The sequence below is a fragment of the Arachis hypogaea genome, chromosome 15 (assembly GCF_003086295.3).
Source record: "Arachis hypogaea cultivar Tifrunner chromosome 15, arahy.Tifrunner.gnm2.J5K5, whole genome shotgun sequence".
NCBI classification, from domain to species: domain Eukaryota; kingdom Viridiplantae; phylum Streptophyta; class Magnoliopsida; order Fabales; family Fabaceae; genus Arachis; species Arachis hypogaea.
In genome coordinates, this window is record NC_092050.1 from 128,719,641 (window position 1) to 128,740,349 (window position 20,709).

The window sequence follows — 20,709 nt, forward strand, 5'->3', positions numbered from 1 at the left end:
GATTATCTCCTAGATCGGAGAATATTTGTTTTCTTTTGAATTATATGAATAGAATCCCTTAAATACTAAACAAATGACTAGTAAGGGTAAAACAGTCTATTTAGTGCTAAAATCCACTTCTGAGGCCCACTTGGTGAGTGTTTGGGCTGAGCTTTAATGAGATTCACGTGCTATGAGGTCTCTGGGATGTGGAATGCCAGCTAGGGGGTCCTCTCTGGGCCTTTGGACGTTGGGCTCTACTCTTTGGGCGCTAGATGTCTGGAAGGGGAGCAGGAAGCTGGCCTTGGACACCAGTTTTGGGCCTTCTAATCCGAAGCAAAGTATAGACTTTTATATATTACTGGAAAGCTCCGGAAGTCAGCTTTCCATAGCCATTGAGAACGCTCCATTTGGCTTCTATGGCTCTAGAAAAGCTCTTCCGAATGCAGGCAGGCAGATTTGGACAACATCTGCAGTGCTTTCTCTGTCTCTGAATCAGACTTTTGCTCCAGCTCCTCAATTTCAGCCAGAAAATATCTGAAATTTTCCAAAAACACAAAAACTCATAGTAGAATCCAAAAATGTGAATTTAACACTAAAACCTATAAAAACTTACTCAAAACTAAATAAAAACTATATGAAAATGATGTCAAAAAGCGTATAAAATATTCGCTCATCACAACACCAAACTTAAACCATTGCTTGTCCCCAAGAAACTAAAAACATAGTAGGATAAAAAAAAATTAAGATACAATAAATTTTTAATTCAAATGAAGCTTAGTTAAAATTAGATGAGTGGGACTTAGTAGCTTTTTGCTTCTGAATAGTTTTGACATCTCACTATTCATTGAAACTCAGAGATGTTGGCATCTTTAGGAACTTAGAATCCAGATGATATTATTAACTTTCTTAGTTAAGATTATTTTGATTCTTGAACACAGGTTTTTGAGTCTTGGCCGTGACCCTAAGCACTCTGTTTTCCAGTATTACCACCGGATACATTCATGCCACAGACACTTTACCTGGGTGAATCCTTTCGGATTGTGACTCACCTTTGCTAGAGTCCCCAGATAGAGGTGTCCAGAGTTCTTAAGCACACTCTTTTGCCTTTGGACAATGACTTTAACTGCCCAGTCTTAAGCTTTTCACTTGACACTTTCACGCCAAAAGCACATGGTTAGGGACAACTTGGTTTAGCCGCTTAGGCCAGGATTTTATTCCTTTGGGACCTCCTAACCACTGATGCTCAAAGTCTTGGGTCTTTTTACCATTGCATTTTGGTTTAAAGGGTTACTGGCTTTTTCAATCTGACCTCATTTTCCTGCATTTTTGGGCAGTAATGGATTTTTCTGCTTTTTAATTTTTTTCTTTTTCGCCATTTTTTTTCTATCTTGCATGCATATAAAATTTTTTTTGCAACATGTTTTTTCTTTTTGCTGCTTTTTCTTACTTCAAGAATCAATTTTCAGATTTTTTAGATTATCAATAATATTTTTCCTTTTTTCTTATTCTTTTAAGAGCCAACATTCATAAATTTCAACTTTAAATATGCACTGTTTAATCATACATTCAGAAAACAAAAGAAAATGACACCACATCAAACTAATTAAACTAATCTTATTTTAAACTTGAAATTCATGCATCTCTCAGTTCTTTTCAGATAAAAAATTTTTATTTAAGCAAGGTGAGAGATATATGGAACATTTTACAACTTTTTAAGACATCAATGCAAATGATCATGCAACTAGGACAAGAAAACAGATAAACAGATAGAAAACAGAAAAATAACAGGAAAGGGGTAAAAAAGAACGAATCCACTTGTATGATGGTGGCCAGTGCTCCTCCTTGGGGATCCAATGTAATGCTTGATCTCTTCTATGTCACTCTTTTGTCTCTGTTGAGACGACTGCACAAGTTTATGTGCATGGTTTCTAGTTTGCTCCATCATCTTCTTCTATACTTAAGAGTGGTAGAAGTCACAAAGCAGAGCTTTTGCAACACCAAACTTAAGAGTTTTGCTCGTCCTCGAGCAAATATGAACGTAGGAGAAGGTGGGGTAGGTGGAGCTTCTGTGGGACCTCTTGGCCCTGAGAGGCTAGGGAATTCCAGATTCCCTGCTGCTTTTGATGAGCGGATAATTTATACGCTTTTTGGCATTGTTTTTAGTATGTTTTTAGTATGATTTACTTAGTTTTTATTATATTTTTATTAGTTTTTAATTAAAAATCATATTTCTAGACTTTACTATGAGTTTGTGTATTTTTCTGTGATTTCAGGTATTTTCTGGCTGAAATTGAGGGACCTGAGCAAAAATCTGATTCAGAGGCTGACAAAGAACTGCTGATGCTGTTGGATTCTAACCTCCCTGCACTCAAAGTGGATTTTCTGGAGCTACAGAACTTCAAATGGCACGATCTCAATTGCGTTGGAAAGTAGACATCCAGGGCTTTCCAGCAATATATAATAGTTCATACTTTGCCCGAGTTTAAGTGACACAAAAGCTTTTTGCCCAATTCTGAAGTCAAACGCCAGAAACAGGTTGCAAAGCAGAGTTAAACGCCAGAAACACGTTACAAACTAGCGTTTAACTCCAAGGAAGACCTGTCCACGTGAAAGCTTCAAGCTCAGCCCAAGCACACACCAAAGTGGGTCCCAAAAGTGGATTTCTGCATCATTTACTATTTTCTATAAACCTAGTAACTAGTCTGATATAAATAGGACCTTTTACTATTGTATTAGACATCTTATGATTTTTAGTTCATCTTAGGATCATATTGATCACGTTTAGGAGGGCTAGCCTCTCGGCCATGCCTAGACCTTGTTCTTATGTATTTTTAATGGTAGAGTTTCTACACACCATAGAGTAAGGTGTGGAGCTCTGCTGTTCGTCATGAATTAATACAAAGTACTATTGTTTTTCTATTCAATTCAAGCTTATTCCGATTCTAAGATATTCATTCGCACCTCAATATGAATGTGATGATCGTGACACTCATCATCATTCCCTATGAACGCGTGCCTGACAACCACTTCCGTTCTACCTTAGATTGAATGAGTATCTCTGGGATTCCTTAATCAGAGTCTTCGTGGTATAAGTTAGAATCCATGGATGGCCATTCTTGAGATCCGGAAAGTCTAAACCTTGTCTGTGGTATTCCGAGTAGGATCTGGGAAGGGGTGGCTGTGACAAGTTTCAAACTCGCGAGTGCTGGGCGTAGTGACAGACGCAAAAGGATAGTAAATCCTATTCTAGTATGATCGAGAACCGACAGATGATTAGCCATGCAGTGACAGCGCATTGGACCATTTTCACTGAGAGGACATGATGTAGCCATTGACAACGGTGATGCCTAACATACAGCTTGCCATAGAAAGGAGTATGAATGATTGAATGAAGACAGCAGGAAAGCAGAGGTTCAAGAGGAACGAAAGCATCTCTGTACACTTATCTGAAATTCTCACCAATGAATTACATAAGTATCTCTATCATAGTTTATAGTTTATTTATATTTTAATTATCAATTCAATATAACCATTTGAATCCGCCTGACTGAGATTTACAAGGTGACCATAGCTTGCTTCAAGCCGACAATCTCCGTGGGCTCGACCCTTACTCACGTAAGGTTTATTACTTGGATGACCCAGTGCAATTGCTGGTTAGTTGTGCGGAATTGTGACAAAGTGTGATTCACGTTTGAGAGCTCGAAGTCTTTGGCGCCATTGTTGATGATCACAGTTTCTGCGCACCAAGTTTTTGGCGCCGTTGCCGGGGATTGTTCGAGTTTGGACAACTGACGGTTCATCTTGTTGCTCAGATTAGGTAAATTTTATTTTATTTTTAAGCATTTTATTTTTTTTATTTTCGAAAAAAATACAAATTTTTTTTTCCAGTTAATTTTCGAAAAATACAAAATTTTTTTTTTAATAAAATCATAAAACCAAAAATATTTTGATGTTTCTTGTTTGAGTCTAGAGTCAATTTTTAAGTTTAGTGTCTTGCATGTGTTGGTTTTTCTCAAGAGTTTTCGAAAATTCATGCATATGTTCTTCATGATCTTCAAGTTGTTCTTGGCCAGTCTTCTTGTTTGATCTTCATATTTTCTTGTTTTATGTCTTTTGTTGTTTTTCATATGCATTTTTGCATTCATGGTGTCTAAGCATTGAAAATTTCTTAGTTTGGTGTCTTGCATGTTTTTCTTTTCTTAAAAATTTTCAAAAATAAGTTCTTGATGTTCATCTTGATCTTCAAAGTGTTCTTGGTGTTCATCTTGACATTCATAGTGTTCTTGCATGCATCATTTGTTTGGATCCAAAACTTTCATGCATTGAGTCTTTTTTTGTGTTTTTCTCTTTCTTCATTAAAAATTCAAAAATAAAAAAATATCTTTCCCTTTTTTTTATCTCATAAATTTTCGAAATTTGAGTTGACTTTTTCAAAAAATTTTTAAAATCTAGTTGTTTCTTATGAGTCAAATCAAATTTTCAATTTAAAAATCCTATTTTTTTTCAAATCTTTTTCAAAAATCAAACCTTTTTCATTTTTCTTAATATTTTCGAAAAATTTTTAAATTGATTTTCAAAATCTTTTTCTTAATTCTATTTCATATTTTCAAAATTAATGCTAACCATTAATGTGATTGATTCAAAATTATTATGTTTGTTACTTGCCTAATAAGAAAGGTTCAATCTTTAAATTTTAAAATCATATCTTTTGTTTCTTGTTAGTCAAGTAATCAACTTTAATTTTCAAAATCAAATCTTTTTAAAATTCTTTTTTTTAAATCTTTTTCAAAATAAATTTCAATCACATCCCTTTCAAAATTTGATTTCAAAATCTTTTCTAACTTATTATCTTTTCAAATTTGATTTTCAAATCTTTTTCAATTAACCACTTAACTTTTTGTTTGATTCTTATCTTTTTCAAAACTACCTAACTAACTCTCTCTCTCTAATTTTCGAAAATCCCTTTCCTCTTTTTCAAATTTCTATTTTAATTAACTAATTGTTTTAATTTCAATTTAATTTTAATTTTAATTTTAATTTTTGAATTTTAACTTTAATTTTAAAATATTTTTATTTCATTTTTTCGAATTCTTCTCTTTCTCATCTCCTTCTATTTATTTATTCATCTACTAACACTTCTCTTCCACCCAAAAATTCGAACCCCATCTCCTTCTCTGTGTTCGAATTTTTCCTCTTCTCCTTCTTATATTCTTCTCTTCTTATGCTTGCATAAGGAATCTCTATACTGTGACATAGAGGATTCCATATTTTCTTTTGTGTTCTCTTCTTTTTCATATGAGCAGGAACAAGGATAAGAACATTCTTGTTGAAGCTGATCCTGAACCTAAAAGGACTCTGAAGAGGAAGCTAAGGGAAGCCAAAGCACAATTCTCTGGAGAAAATTTGACAGAAAATTTCGAAAAAGAAGGAGACATGACCGAAAATAATAACAATGCAAGGAAGATGCTTGGTGACTTTACTGCACCAAATTCCAATTTACATGGAAGAAGCATCTCCATCCTTACCATTGGAGCAAACAATTTTGAGCTTAAACCTCAACTAGTTTCTCTGATGCAACAAAACTGCAAGTTTCATGGACTTCCATCTGAAGATCCTTTTCAATTCTTAACTGAATTCTTGCAGAATTATGATACTGTTAAGACCAATGGGGTCGAACCCGAGGTCTACAGACTCATGCTTTTCCCATTTGCTGTAAGAGACAGAGCTAGAATATGGTTGGACTCTCAACCTAAAGATAGCCTGAACTCTTGGGATAAGTTGGTCACGGCTTTCTTAGCCAAGTTCTTTCCTCCTCAAAAGCTTAGTAAGCTTAGAGTGGATGTTCAAACCTTCAGACAGAAAGAAGGTGAATCCTTCTATGAAGCTTGGGAGAGATACAAGTAACTGACCAAAAAGTGTCCATCTGACATGCTTTCAGAATGGACCATCCTGGATATATTCTATGATGGTCTGTCTGAGTTATCAAAGATGTCACTAGACCATTCTGCAGGTGGATCCATTCACCTAAAGAAAATGCCTGCAGAAGCTCAGGAACTCATTGACATGGTTGCTAACAACCAGTTCATGTACACTTCTGAGAGGAATCCTGTAAGTAATGGGACGCCTCAGAGGAAGGGAGTTCTTGAAATTGATGCTATGAATGCCATATTGGCTCAGAACAAAATATTGACTCAGCAAGTCAATATGATTTCTCAGAGTCTGAATGGATGCAAGCTGCATCCAACAGTACTCAAGAGGCATCTTCTGAAGAAGAAGCTTATGATCCTAAGAACCCTGCAATAGCAGAGGTAAATTACATGGGTGAACCTTATGGAAACGCCTATAACCCCTCATGGAGAAATCATCCAAATTTCTCATGGAAGGATCAACAAAAGCCTCAACAAGGCTTTAATAATGGTGGAAGAAACAGGTTTAACAATAGTAAATCTTTTCCATCATCTACTCAGCAACAGATAGAGAATTCTGAGCAGAATCCATCTAGCTTGGCAAATATAGTCTCTGATCTATCTAAGGCCACTTTGAGTTTCATGAATGAAATAAGGCCCTCAATTAGAAATTTGGAGGCACAAGTAGGCCAATTGAGTAAAAAGGTCACTGAAACTCCTCCTAGTACTCTCCCAAGCAATACAGAAGAGAATCCAAAGAGAGAGTGCAAGGCCATTGATATAACCAAAATGGCCGAACCCACAAAAGAGGAGGAGGACGTGAATCCTAGTGAGGAAGACCTCCTGGGACGTTCAGTGAACAATAAGGAGTTTCCCTTAGAGGAACCAAAGGAATCTGAGGCTCATCTAGAAACCATAGAGATTCCAATGAACCTCCTTCTGCCCTTCATGAGCTCTGATGAGTATCTTTCTTCTGAAGAGATGAAGATGTTACTGAAGAGCAAGTTGCCAAGTACCTTGGTGCAATCATGAAGTTGAATGCCAAATTATTTGGTAATGAGACTTGGGAAGATGAACCTCCTTTACTCACCAATGAACTGAATGCATTGGATAGGCAGAAATTACCTCAAAAGAAGCAAGATCCTGGTAAATTCTTAATACCCTATAACATAGGCACTATGACCTTTGAGAAGGCTCTGTGTGACCTGGGGTCAGGAATAAACTTAATGCCACTCTCTGTAATGGAGAAACTTGGGATCTGTGAGGTGCAAGCTGCCAGAATCTTATTAGAGATGGCAGACAACTCAAGAAAATAGGCTTATGGAGAAGTAGAGGATGTGTTAGTAAAGGCTGAAGGCTTTTACATCCCTGTTGATTTCATAATCCTAGACACTGGGAAGGATGAGGATGAATCCATCATCCTTGGAAGACCCTTCCTAGCCACAGCAAAAGCTGTGATTGATGTGGACAGAGGAGAGTTGGTCCTTCAACTGAATGAGGACAACCTTGTGTTTAAAACTCAAGATTCTCCTTCTGTAACCATGGAGAGGAAGCATGAAAAGCTTCTCTCACTGCAGAGTCAACCAAAGCCCCTACAATCAAACTCTAAGTTTGGTGTTGGGAGGCCACAACCAAACTCTAAGTTTGGTGTTGAACCCCCACATTTAAACTCTAAGTTTGGTGTTGGGAGGTCCCAACAATGCTCTGAACATCTGTGAGGCTCCATGAGAGCTCACTGTCAAGCTATTGATATTAAAGAAGCACTTGTTGGGAGGCAACCCAATATTATATCTATTTATTTTCCATTGTTATTTTATGTTTTTTTTAGGTTGATGATCATGTGGAGTCCCAAAAACTACTGAAAAATAAAAAACAGAATGAAAAATAGCATTGAAAACAGCACACCCTAGAGGAGGAGCTCACTGGCGTTTAAACGCCAGTAAGGAGCATCTGGCTGGCGTTTAATGCCAGAATAGAGCATGAAGCTGGCGTTAAACGCCAGAAACAAGCAGCAGTCTGGCGTATAAATGCCAAGATTGCACCCTGAAGAAAGCTGGTGTTAAACGCCAAAAAAAGCATCTGTCTGGCGTTTAACGCCAGAAACAAGCATAGAGCTGGCGTTTAACGCCAGAAACAGGCAGCAGTCTGGCATTAATCGCCAGGATTGCACAGCAAGGGCGTTTTTGCACGCCTCAATGGAGCAGGGATGTTAAGTCCTTGACCCCTCTGGATCTGTGGACCCCACAGGATCCCCATCTACCCCACCTCTTCTTCTCTCCTCTTCACACCTTTTCATAATATTCTTCCCCAAAATAACCTCCACCAATCACCTCCATTACTCCCCTAAAACCATCATACAACCCACCTACACCCACCCACTCAAATTCAAACCATCAACACACCTCCATCTCTTCTTCTTCTCATCCCTTCTTTCTTCTTTTGCTCGAGGACGAGTAAACATTTTAAGTTTGGTGTGGAAAAGGCATTGCTTTTTTTTCCATAACCACTAATGCCTCAAGGAATGCACTTCCCTCCACAGAACTATTGGGAGCAAATCAACACTTCCCTAGGAGAATTAAGTTCCAACATGGGACAACTAAGGATGGAGCACCAAGAGCACTCCATCATCCTCCATGAGATTAGAGAAGATCAAAGAGCTATGAGGGAGGAGCAACAAAGGCAAGGAAGAGACATAGAGGAGCTCAAGAGCACCATTGGTTCTTCAAGAAGAGGAAGACGCCACCCTCACTAAGGTGGACTCCTTCCTTAATCTCCTTGTTCTTATTTTCTTGTTTTTCAGTTTTTGAGCTTTATGTTTTATTTATGTTTGTGTCTTTACAATATGATCATTAGTGTTTAAGTGTCTATGTCTTAAAGGTATGAGTGTCATATGAATCCATCACCTCTCTTAAATGAAAAATGTTCTAAAAACAAAAGAACAAGAAGTACATGGTTTCGAATTCATCTTTGAAACTATTTTAATTATTTTGATGTGGTGACAATACTTTTTGTTTTCTGAATGAATGCTTGAACAGTGCATATGTCTTTTGAATTTGATGTTTAAGAATGTTAAATATGTTGGCTCTTGAAGAATGGTGAAAAAGGAGAAATGTTATTGATAATCTGAAAAATCATAAAAATGATTCTTGAAGCAAGAAAAAGCAGTGAATACAAAGCTTGTAGAAAAAAAAAGTAATATGCGAAAAAAAAGAGAAAGAGAGAAGAAAGAAAAAAAAAAAAGAAAAGCAAGCAGAAAAAGCCAATAGCCCTTAAAACCAAAAGGCAAGGGTAATAAAAAGGATCCAAGGCTTTGAGCATCAGTGGATAGGAGGGCCTAAAGGAATAAAATCCTGGCCTAAGCGGCTAAACCAAGCTGTCCCTAACCATGTGCTTGTGGCGTGAAGGTGTCAAGTGAAAACATGAGACTGAGCGGTTAAAGTCGAGGTCCAAAGCAAAAAAAAAAAAAAAAAGAGAAGAGTGTGCTTAAGAATCCTGGACACCTCTAATTGGGGACTTTAGCAAAGCTGAGTCACAATCTGAAAAGGTTCACCCAGTTATGTGTCTGTGGCATTTATGTATCCGGTGGTAATACTGGAAAACAAAGTGCTTAGGGCCACGACCAAGACTCATAAAGTAGCTGTGTTCAAGAATCAACATACTGAACTAGGAGAATCAATAACTATCTAAATTCTAAGTTCCTATAGATGCCAATCATTCTGAACTTCAATGGATAAAGTGAGATGCCAAAACTATTTAAGAGGCAAAAAGCTACTAGTCCCGCTCATCTGATTGGAGCTAAGTTTCATTGATAGTTTGGAATTTATAGTATATTCTCTTCTTTTTATCCTATTTGATTTTCAGTTGCTTGGGGACAAGCAACAGTTTAAGTTTGGTGTTGTGATGAGCGGATAATTTATACACTTTTTGGCATTGTTTTTGGTATGTTTTTAGTATGATTTACTTAGTTTTTATTATATTTTTACTAGTTTTTAATTAAAAATCACATTTCTGGACTTTACTATGAGTTTGTGTATTTTTCTGTGATTTCAGGTATTTTCTGGCTGAAATTGAGGGAGCTGAGCAAAAATCTGATTCAGAGGCCGACAAAGGACTGCTAATGCTGTTGGATTTTGACCTCCCTGCACTCAAAGTGGATTTTCGGGAGCTACAGAACTCCAAATGGCACGCTCTCAATTGTGTTGGAAAGTAGATATCCAGGGCTTTCCAGAAATATATAATAGTTCATACTTTGCCTGAGTTTAAATGACGCAAACTGGCGTTGAACGCCAGCTCTCTGCCCAATTCTGGAGTCAAACGCCAGAAACAGGTTGCAAAGAAGACTTAAACGCTAGAAACACGTTACAAACTGGCGTTTAACTCCAAGGAAGACCTCTCCACGTGAAAGCTTCAAGCTCAGTCCAAGAACACACCAAAGTGGGCCCCGGAAGTGGATTTCTGCATCATTTACTATTTTCTGTAAACCTAGTAACTAGTCTGATATAAATAGGACCTTTTACTATTGTATTAGACATCTTATGATTTTTAGTTCATCTTAGGATCATATTGATCACATTTAGGAGGGCTGGCCTCTCGGCCATGCCTAGACCTTGTTCTTATGTATTTTCAACGGTAGAGTTTCTACACACCATAGATTAAGGTGTGGAGCTCTACTGTTCCTCATGAATTAATTCAAAGTACTATTGTTTTTCTATTCAATTCAAGCTTATTCCGATTCTAAGATATTTATTCGCACCTCAATATGAATGTGATGATCGTGACACTCATCATCATTCCCTATGAACGCGTGCCTGACAACCACTTTCGTTCTACCTTAGATTGAATGAGTATCTCTGGGATTCCTTAATCAGAGTCTTCGTGGTATAAGTTAGAATCCATGGACGGCCATTCTTGAGATCCAGAAAGTCTAAACCTTGTCTGTGGTATTCCGAGTAGGATCTGGGAAGGGGTGGCTGTGACGAGCTTCAAACTCGCGAGTGCTGAGCGTAGTGACAGACGCAAAAGGATAGTAAATCCTATTCCAGTATGATCGAGAACCGACAGATGATTAGCCATGCAGTGACAGCGCATTGGACCATTTTCACTGAGAGGACAGGATGTAGCCATTGACAACGGTGATGCCTAACATACAGCTTGCCATAGAAAGGAGTATGAATGATTGAATGAAGACAGCAGGAAAGCAGAGGTTCAAGAGGAACGAAAGCATCTCTGTACACTTATCTGAAATTCTCACCAATGAATTACATAAGTATCTCTATCATAGTTTATAGTTTATTTATATTTTAATTATCAATTCAATATAACCATTTGAATCCGCCTGACTGAGATTTACAAGGTGACCATAGCTTGCTTCAAGCCGACAATCTCCGTGGGCTCGACCCTTACTCACGTAAGGTTTATTACTTGGACGACCCAGTGCACTTGCTGGTTAGTTGTGCGAAATTGTGACAAAGTGTGATTCAGGTTTGAGAGCTCGAAGTCTTTGGCGCCATTGTTGATGATCACAGTTTCTGCGTGCCACCTTTGCACTGGTGTTTGAACTCCCAGGGGCTGCTCCCTGGCTGGCGTGCAACGCCAGCAATGCTCCCCTCTTGGGGCGTTGAATGCCCAGCAGGGCTTCCTGGCTGGTATTTAACTTTGGCACTTCACTTGGAGTGTTCTGTTTTTACTGCTGTGAATCCTGTCTCTTGACTGATGTACATGATCATGACTCTGACAACTGATAGGAAAAACAAAAAGAAAATAAATGGTTGAGTAAAGTTGGGTTGCCTCCCAACAAACACCCTTTTAAAGTCACTAGCTTGACCTTCAGCTCCTTAAGGAGGTGAGTATGGGCTCATATTTTCGCCCCTGACAGTGAATTTTCTTCCTGTCCTCTCATGAATGAGCTCTACATGCTCTAGAGACAGGACACGGTTCACTGTATATGGTAGGACTGGATTCTTAGTGAAGACAACTCTCATGCCAGGTGAGAGGCTTTCAGTTGGGACTTTTTTGTCCTTCCAGCCTTTAGGTACTTTATTTTTAGTACCTTTGTGCTTAGAGCTTGTTGAGGGCTGCCCAACACCAAACTTAGAATTAATGTCTGGGGGCTCTGTAGAGCTCTGCACAGAAAGAGAGGGTTGGCACACTAAGTATTGTACTGTTATCTCTCTTTTAGAGGGAGAATTGGGTTGAGGCATCTTAAATAAGATGTGATCCTCCCCTAACTTTAGGGTTAGTTCTCCCTTAGCCACATCAATGATAGCATTAGCTGTGGCAAGAAAAGGTCTTCCAAAGATGACACAATCATCCTCATCCTTTCCTATGTCTAAGACAATGAAGTTTGCAGGGATGTAGTGATTTTCAACTTTAACCAAGACATCCACCACTAAGACATATGACTTCTTCATGGTCTTTGGTGCGGAATTTAAAGTCCACAAACTAACCGGTAAGTGCATCGGGTCGTACCAAGTAATACCTCAGGTGAGTGAAGGTCGATCCCACGAGGATTGATGGATCAAGCAACAATGGTTAAGTGATTGGCTTAGTCAAACAAATAGAAAAGAGTGTTTTGGTATTCAAAAGTATTAAACAGTAAATTCAGTAAATCAGAGAGTAAGCAGTAAACGGTTTGTGAAATATATGGAGAAAGCAGTTAAGGCTTCAAAGATATCTATTTTCCGATTGACTTTTCTTACTAACTATTTTAATCATGCAGGATTTAATTCATGGCAAACTATATGTGACTAAACCATAATTTCTTAGACCTTTTTAGTCTCCCCTAAAATTCATTAACCGCCAATTCCTTGGTCACCTGATTCCAATTAGAGGGTGAAGCTTAATTCTAGTTTATATGCCACAAAAACCCTAATCGCCCAAATATGAGAGGATTATATGTCACGTATCCCGTTAAGTACAGATAATTAGAATTTAAGAGAAATTGCTTTTAAGCTGTTGTTCAAGTAAAGAGCTTTTCCAAGTTATACAAGAACTCAATTAGAAGAAGAGTCATACTTCCGTTCCACCCAAATTCATAAGATAAAGAATGAAAACAATTCTTGAATCATAAATCAATATATGAATTAAAATAGAAAAATAATATTATCAATCCATACAATAGACAGAGCTCCTAACCTTAACAGTGGAAGTTTAGTTGCTCATGGTTCAGAGAGAAAATAAGGATTCTGAAAAACTGTAAATTGTGGAATGAGGTAGAAGAGAAGAGAAAACCCCGAAGGGCTGATTCTTTTCCCTTTTATATCTAATCCTAATTAATGTAAAATATAATTTCTAAAACTAAAATAATATCTTTTCTAAATTGTAAATAAAATAAAAGTTAAATCAAAATTAATTTGATTGATCCGTGTAGGGCTTGAGGAGCGTAGGGACCATTGGATTCGTTAAGCTCCATGCTGAACTTGGCTTTTCCTAAGTTCAACGTGAAGAAGGCAGAGTGGTCTTTAGCGTGTTCCTTTGAATCCACGTTGAACTTGACTTTTCCCAAGTTCAGCGTGGAGAAGGCAGCGTGTGCTTCCCTGGGAGTTCTCAAATCCACGCTGAACTTGGCAGGAACCAAGTTCAACGTGGAGGATGCAGAGGTTGCCGGAGGAGAAATGTGCACTATTATATATCATTAGAAAGTCCTAGAAGTTAGCTTTCCAATGTCGCTAGAATCACGTCAATTGGACCTCTGTAGCTCAAGTTATTTCCGTTTGAGTGCAAGAAGGTCAGGATTTACAGCATCATTCACTTTCTTCCTTTTCTGCTACAAAACTCTGTCAAATCCATCCAAATGCTACCTGAAATAAATAGAATTGTGCACAACTCAAATTAGCATTCATAGTGGCCAAAAGATATTTAAATTTTGATTAAACTTAGCAATTCAAAATAACCTCAATTTCTTTATGGTTTCTTTTGGTTCTGGGCTAGAGGGTTCTTGAGTAGGCTTTGAGCACTCAAAGGGTGTGCTATGACCGGCGTTCAACGCCAGTCCCTCTAGCATTCTAGGCATTGAACGCCCAGCAGGGATGCCCTTGAACGCCAGCTTCCCTGGGCTAGTGGGCATTGAACGCCCAGTGAAGGCTTCTTCACTGGCGTTCAATGCCTTCCCATTCTCCTCCGATTCGGCCTCAACCTCTATGGTTATGGCCTTGCACTCTTCTCTAGGATTAACCTTAGTATTACTGGGAAGAGTGTCTAGAGGGATCTCAGGGATCCTCTTGCTTAGTTGACCAACTTGTACCTCCAAGTTTCTAATGGAGGACCTTGTTTTATTAATGAAACTATGAGTGGTCTTGGTGAGGCTGGAGACTAGAGTAGCTAAGTCAGAAAGGCTCTGCTTAAAAGTCTCCATATTCCCTTGAGAAGATGGGAATGGTGGTCTGTTATTGAACCTATTCTGGTTCCTACCACCTTGGTTGTTATTGAAACCTTGCTGAGGTTTTTGTTGATCCTTCCATGAGAGGTTAGGATGGTTCCTCCATGAAGGGTTGTAAGTGTTTCCATAGGCTTATCCCATGTAATTCACCTCCTCCATGGTGGGTTGATCAGGATCATAAGCTTCATCTTCAAGAGAAGCTTCCTGATTACTGCCAGGTGCAGTTCGCATCCCAGTGAGATGTTGAGAGATCATGTTGACCTCTTGGGTCAAGATCTTATTCTGAGCCAGGATGGCATTCAGAGTCTCAACTTCATGAACTCCTTTCTTCTGAGAGGTTCCATGATTTCCAGGATTCCTCTCAGAGGTGTACATGAATTGGTTGTTTGCAACCATCTCAATGAGCTCTCTAGCTTCTGTAGGCATTTTCTTTAAGTGGAGAGATCCACTTGCAGAGTTATCCAAGGAGATCTTGGATATCTCAGACAAGCCATCATTGAACATGCCTATGAGGTACCATTCTGAGAGCATGTCAGGAGGACATCTTCTGATCAGCTGCTTGTATCTTTCCCAAGCTTCATAGAGGGATTCACCTTCTCTTTGTCTGAAAGTTTGAACTTCCACTCTAATCTTGCTCATCTTTTGAGGAGAAAAGAACTTAGAAAAAAAAGCATTAACTAGCTTTTCCCAAGAGTCAAGACTCTCTCTAGGTTGGGCATCCAACCAGAACTTAGCTTTGTCTCTTAGAGCAAAGGGGAAAAGCATCAGCTTGTAGACTTCAGGATTAACTCCATTAGTCTTTACAGTATCACATGTAAGAACCCGTGTTTTCACGTAAAACCGTTTTAATAAAATAATTTTAGTGACCGGAATATATTCAAAATTTAGAAGTTTTGAATTGAAAATATAAATGAGAAATTTGGTTTCAGTGAATTTTTCTGAGTTGGAAAATGTATTTCTTTCGAACAGTTTTTGTAAAAATGCATACTGGCGATTAAGCTGGCAGTACTGGCTCTGGTCTGTCCAGCACTGCGTATTTTAGAAAATAATATTTTGGAAAGTAATTTATTGTTTTAAAAGGAGAAAAATAATTTAGAATCGAAAACCGGACACTAATCTTAAAGGTTTTGGCCCAAAGTGGGCCAAACAGACCAAAAATGCTAACGGGTTGGACTGAGCCCAAGGTCCAACATATATAAGTGAGTAAATGAGCCAAGGAAGCTCATTTCAGCACAAAGAGAGAGAGAGAGAGAGAGAGAGAGAGAGAGAGAGAGAGAGAGAGAGAGAGAGAGAGAGAGAGAGAGAGAGAGAGAGAGAGAGAGAGAGAGAGAGAGAGAGAGAGAGAGTTCGGTTAGAGTGAAGAGAGGAAGAAGAGAGAGTGCTCTTTTCACCTCCACCTTCCGGGAACCATAACTTTTGATCCGAAGCTCCGATTGACAAGCCGTTTGTGGCCACGCGAAGCTCTTGAAGAGCTCTTCCTTTCCATCTAAGTTTTTATGGGAAGATATCGCTGTTCACTCTCCAGTTTCGTGCCCTAGCAGTTCTGCGTTTTTATGTTTGGTTTTTGAGTAGATTTTGTGGTTTTGCTTGTTTAGGTGATCTCTAGTAGCGGGTAAATGTTGGACTTTACCCTTAATCACGTTGGGTAGGGTAAGGTTTCACTAAACCATTGTGTTTAGTTATTTTGTGTATCTTAGGTTTTGATGTTGGTATGTATATGTGATGTTAGATTGAGTTTTGGTGTTTGTTGGAGTTGGTTGAGGCTTTGGATCAAGCTTGGTGGTTTCGTTTTGGTATTTGGTGCATTTGGGAATCGGCCAAGGTAATGGTTTCGGTTTCCTTTATGTAATATGTAATGTTCATGGATACTTAGGCTAGTTGACCCTAAGATAGGATTGAATGTTGTTGGTGTATGAATAATTACATGTGAATTGATGATAATTGTGGGTTGTATTGGATTATTGTAGTTGAGGATGATTATTGGGAATTGTGGTGTTGCTGAGTATTGATGATTAGCATTGTTGATGAGGTTGTTGGTATTTAAGGATTGATGAATGATTAATGATGTTGTTGGTACTTAATGATTATAAAGGTTGATGAAGAATATTGATGTTGTTGGTGCTAATTATAAATTGTGATATTGGTTGATGTTGGTGAGTGTGTATGTTGAGTGTGGTAATATGAATGTGGATAATATTTGATAATGTTGAGGTAAGTGATGAGGATTTGAAGTAGTTGTTGATATTTGATGTTGGTTAAAAATTATTTATGATGGTTTTGGATGTTGATGAGTAAGAAATTTGATGGTATTGAGTAGTGTAATTGGAATTATGGATGGTTGATGAGCAGATAATTTATACGCTTTTTGGCATTGTTTTTACATAGTTTTTAGTATGATTTAGTTAGTTTTTAGTATATTTTTATTAGTTTTTAAATAAAAATCATATTTATGGACTTTACTATGAGTTTGTATATTTTTCTGTTATTTCAGGTAATTTCTGGCTGAAATTGAGGGACTTGAGCAAAAATCTGATTCAGAGGCTGAAGAAGGATTGCAGATGCTGTTGGATTCTGACTTCCCTGCATTCAAAGTGGATTTTCTGGAGCTTCAGAAGTCCAAATAGCGCGCTCTCAATTGCGTTGGAAATTAGACATCTAGGGCTTTCCAGCAATATATAATAGTCCATACTTTGCCCGAGTTTAGATGATGCAAACTGGCATTTAACGCTAGCTTTCTGCCCTCTTCTGGCGTTAAACGCCAGAAACAAGTTGCAAAGTAGAGTTAAACGCCAGAAACAAGTTACAAACTGGAGTTCAACTCCAAGGAAGACCTCTACACGTGAAAGCTTCAATGCTCAGTCCAAGCACACACCAAGTGGGCCCGAAAGTGGATTTCTGCATCATTTACTTATTTCTGTAACCCTAGTAACTAGTTAGTATAAATAGAACTTTTTACTATTGTGTTTATAGATCTTTGGATCATCTTAGAATCTTTGTATCACTTTTGATCATTGATCATGTTTAAGGGGGCTGGCCATTCGGCCATGCCTCGACCTTTTTCTTATGTATTTTCAACGGTAGAGTTTCTACACACCATAGATTAAGGTGTGGAGCTCTGCTGTTCTTCATGAATTAATGCAAAGCACTACTGTTTTTCTATTCAACTCAAGCCTATTTCTTCTCTAAGATATTCATTCGCACACAAGAATATGATGAATGTGATGATTATGTGACGCTCATCACCATTCTCACTTATGAACGCGTGCCTGACAAACACTTCCGTTCTACATGAAAACAAGCTTGAATGCATATCTCTTAGCCTCCTGATTCACGATCAGAGTGTTCGTGGTATAGGCTAGAACTATTGGCGGCCATTCTTGAGATCCGGAAAGTCTAAACCTTGTCTGTGGTATTCCGAGTAGGATTTGGGAAGGGATGGCTGTGACGAGCTTCAAACTCGCGAGTGCTGGGCGTAGTGACAGACGCAAAAGGATTACTGAATCCTATTCCAGCATGATCGAGAACCGACAGATGATTAGCCGTGCGGTGACAGCGCATTTTGGACCATTTTCACTAAGAGGAGGGGATGTAGCCATTGACAACGGTGATGCCCTACATAAAGCTTGCCATGGAAAGGAGTATGAATGATTGGATGAAGACAGTAGCAAAGCAGAGGTTCAGAAGGAACAAAAGCATCTCCATACGCTTATCTGAAATTCTCACCAATGAATTGCATAAGTATTTCTATCCTATTTTATATTTTAATTATATTTTAATTATCAAAACTCTATGACCATTTGAATCTGCCTGACTGAGATTTACAAGGTGACCATAGCTTGCTTCAAGCCGACAATCTCCGTGGGATCGACCCTTACTCACGTAAGGTTTATTACTTGGATGACCCAGTGCACTTGCTGGTTAGTTGTGCGAAGTTGTGACAAAGAATTAAGATTATGAACGTGCGTATTAAGTTTTTAGCGCCGTTACCTAGGAATGAACGATCACGATTTCGTGCACCAAGTTTTTGGCGCCGTTGCCGGGGATTGTTCGAGTTTGGACAACTGACGGTTCATTTTGTTGCTCAGATTAGGTAATTTTATTTTAATTTTAAGTTTTTGTTTTTATTCTTGTTATTTTCGGAAAATTTTCAAAAAAAAAAATTAATAAAATCATAAAAACCAAAAATTTGATATTTCTTCTTTAAGTCTAGTGTCAATTTTTAAGTTTGGTGTCAATTGCATGTGTTTTAATTTCCCTTTAATTTTTGAAAATTCATCAAATGTTCTTCATTGATCTTCAAATTGTTCTTGAGGATTTGCTTTGTTTGATCTTTGCATTTTTATGTTTTGTGTCTTTTCTTGTTTTTTATATGCATTTTCAATTTGTTAGTGTCTAAAGTTTGAAAATTTCTAAGTTTGCTGTCTTGCATGTTTTTCTTTTCTTAAAAATTTTCAAAAATAAGTTCTTGATGTTCATCTTGACATTCAAAGTGTTCTTCGTATTCATCTTGACATTCAAAGTGTTCTTGTATGCATTGTGTGTTTTGATTCATAATTTTCATGTTTTGAGTCTTTTCATTGTTTTTCTCTTTCATCATTAAAAATTCAAAAATCAAAAAAATATCTTTCCCTTTTTCTTCTCATAAAATTCGAAAATTCGAGTTGAGTTTTTCAAAAATTTTTAAAATTTAGTTGTTTCTTATGAGTCAAATCAAATTTTCAATTTAAAAATTCTATCTTTTTCAAATCTTTTTCAAAAATCAAATCTTTTTCATTTTTTTCTTTCATAAATTCGAAATTTTCAAAATTTATTTTCAAAATCTTTTTCTTATTTCTATTTCATATTTTCGAAATTAATACTAACAATTAATTTGATTAATTCAAAAATTTTAAGTTTGTTACTTGCCTAGTAAGAAAGGTTCAATCTTTAAATCTTAAAATCATATCTTTTTGTTTCTTGTTAGTCAAGTAATCAATTTTAATTTTCAAAATCAAATCTTTTTAATTTTTTTTTCAAAATAAATTTCAATCACATCTTTTTCGAAATCAATTTCAAAATCTTTTCTAACTTCTTATCTTTTCAAAATTGATTTTCAAATCTTTTTCAATTAATCTTATCTTTTTGTTAGATTCTTATCTTTTGCAAAACTACCTAACTAATTTTCTCTCTCTAATTTTCGAAAATCACTAACCTCTTTTTCAAAATTCCTTTTTAATTAATTATTTGTTTTAAATTTTAATTTAATTTTATTTTATTTTTCTTCTTAAAATTTTCGAATGTTAACTTTAATTTTAAATATTTTTATTTTATTTTATTTTATTTTTGAATTATTCCCTATCTCATCTCCTTCTAATTACTTATTTATCTACTAACACTTCTCTTCTACTCAAAAATTCGAACCCACTCTTCTCTCTGTGTTCGAATTTCTCTTCTTCTGTTCTTTTCTTCTTCTAGTCACAAAAAGGAATCTCTATACTGTGACATAGAGGATTCCTCTTCTTTTCTGTTCTCTTCTTTTTCACATGAGCAGGAGCAAGGATAAGAACATTCTTGTTGAAGCTGATCCGGAACCTGAAAGGACTCTGAAGAGGAAGCTAAGAGAAGCTAAAACATAACACTCTGAAGAGGACTTTACTGAAATTTTCAAAAAAGAAGGAGACATGGTCGAACCCAACAACGATGCAAGGAAGATGCTTGGTGACTTTACTGCACCAAATTCCAACTTACATGGAAGAAGCATCTCAATCCCTGCCATTGGAGCAAACAATTTTGAGCTAAAGCCTCAATTAGTTTCTCTGATGCAACAAAATTGCAAGTTTCATGGACTTCCATCAGAAGATCCTTTTCAGTTCTTAACTGAATTCTTGCATATCTGTGATACTGTTAAGACCAATGGGGTTGATCCTGAGGTCTACAGGCTTATGCTTTTCCCGTTTGCTGCAAGAGACAGAGCTAGAATATGGTTGGACTCTCAACCTAAAGATAGCCTGAACTCTTAGGATAAGCTGGTCACAGCTTTCTTAGCCAAGTTCTTTCCTCCTCAAAAGCTTAGCAAACTTAGAGTGGATGTTCAAACCTTCAAACAGAAAGAAGGTGAATCCCTCTATGAAGCTTGGGAGAGATACAAGCAACTGACCAAAAAGTATCCTTCTGACATGCTTTCAAAATGGACCATCCTGGATATATTCTATGATGGTCTGTCTGACTTAGCTAAAATGTCACTGGACCATTCTGCAGGTGGATCCATTCACCTAAAGAAAACGCTTACAGAAGCTTAGGAACTCATTGACATGGTTGCAAATAACCAGTTCATGTACACTTCTGAAAGGAATCCTGTGAGTAATGGGACGTCTCAGAGGAAGGGATTTCTTGAAATTGATACTCTGAATGCCATATTGGCCCAGAATAAAATATTGACTCAGCAAGTCAATATGATTTCTCAGA

General features: G+C 37.3%; 2 non-coding genes across 2 annotated transcripts; both read right to left on the reverse strand.

The window, feature by feature from the left end:
- Nucleotides 1-5,808: 5,808 nt before the first annotated feature.
- Nucleotides 5,809-5,912, reverse strand: LOC112752236 (small nucleolar RNA R71). The gene has a single exon (XR_003176683.1). It is a non-coding gene; the product is annotated as a small nucleolar RNA R71 (small nucleolar RNA).
- Nucleotides 5,913-20,318: 14,406 nt separating this feature from the next.
- On the reverse strand, nt 20,319-20,426 carry LOC112753094 (small nucleolar RNA R71). The gene has a single exon (XR_003177493.1). It is a non-coding gene; the product is annotated as a small nucleolar RNA R71 (small nucleolar RNA).
- Nucleotides 20,427-20,709: the final 283 nt, after the last annotated feature.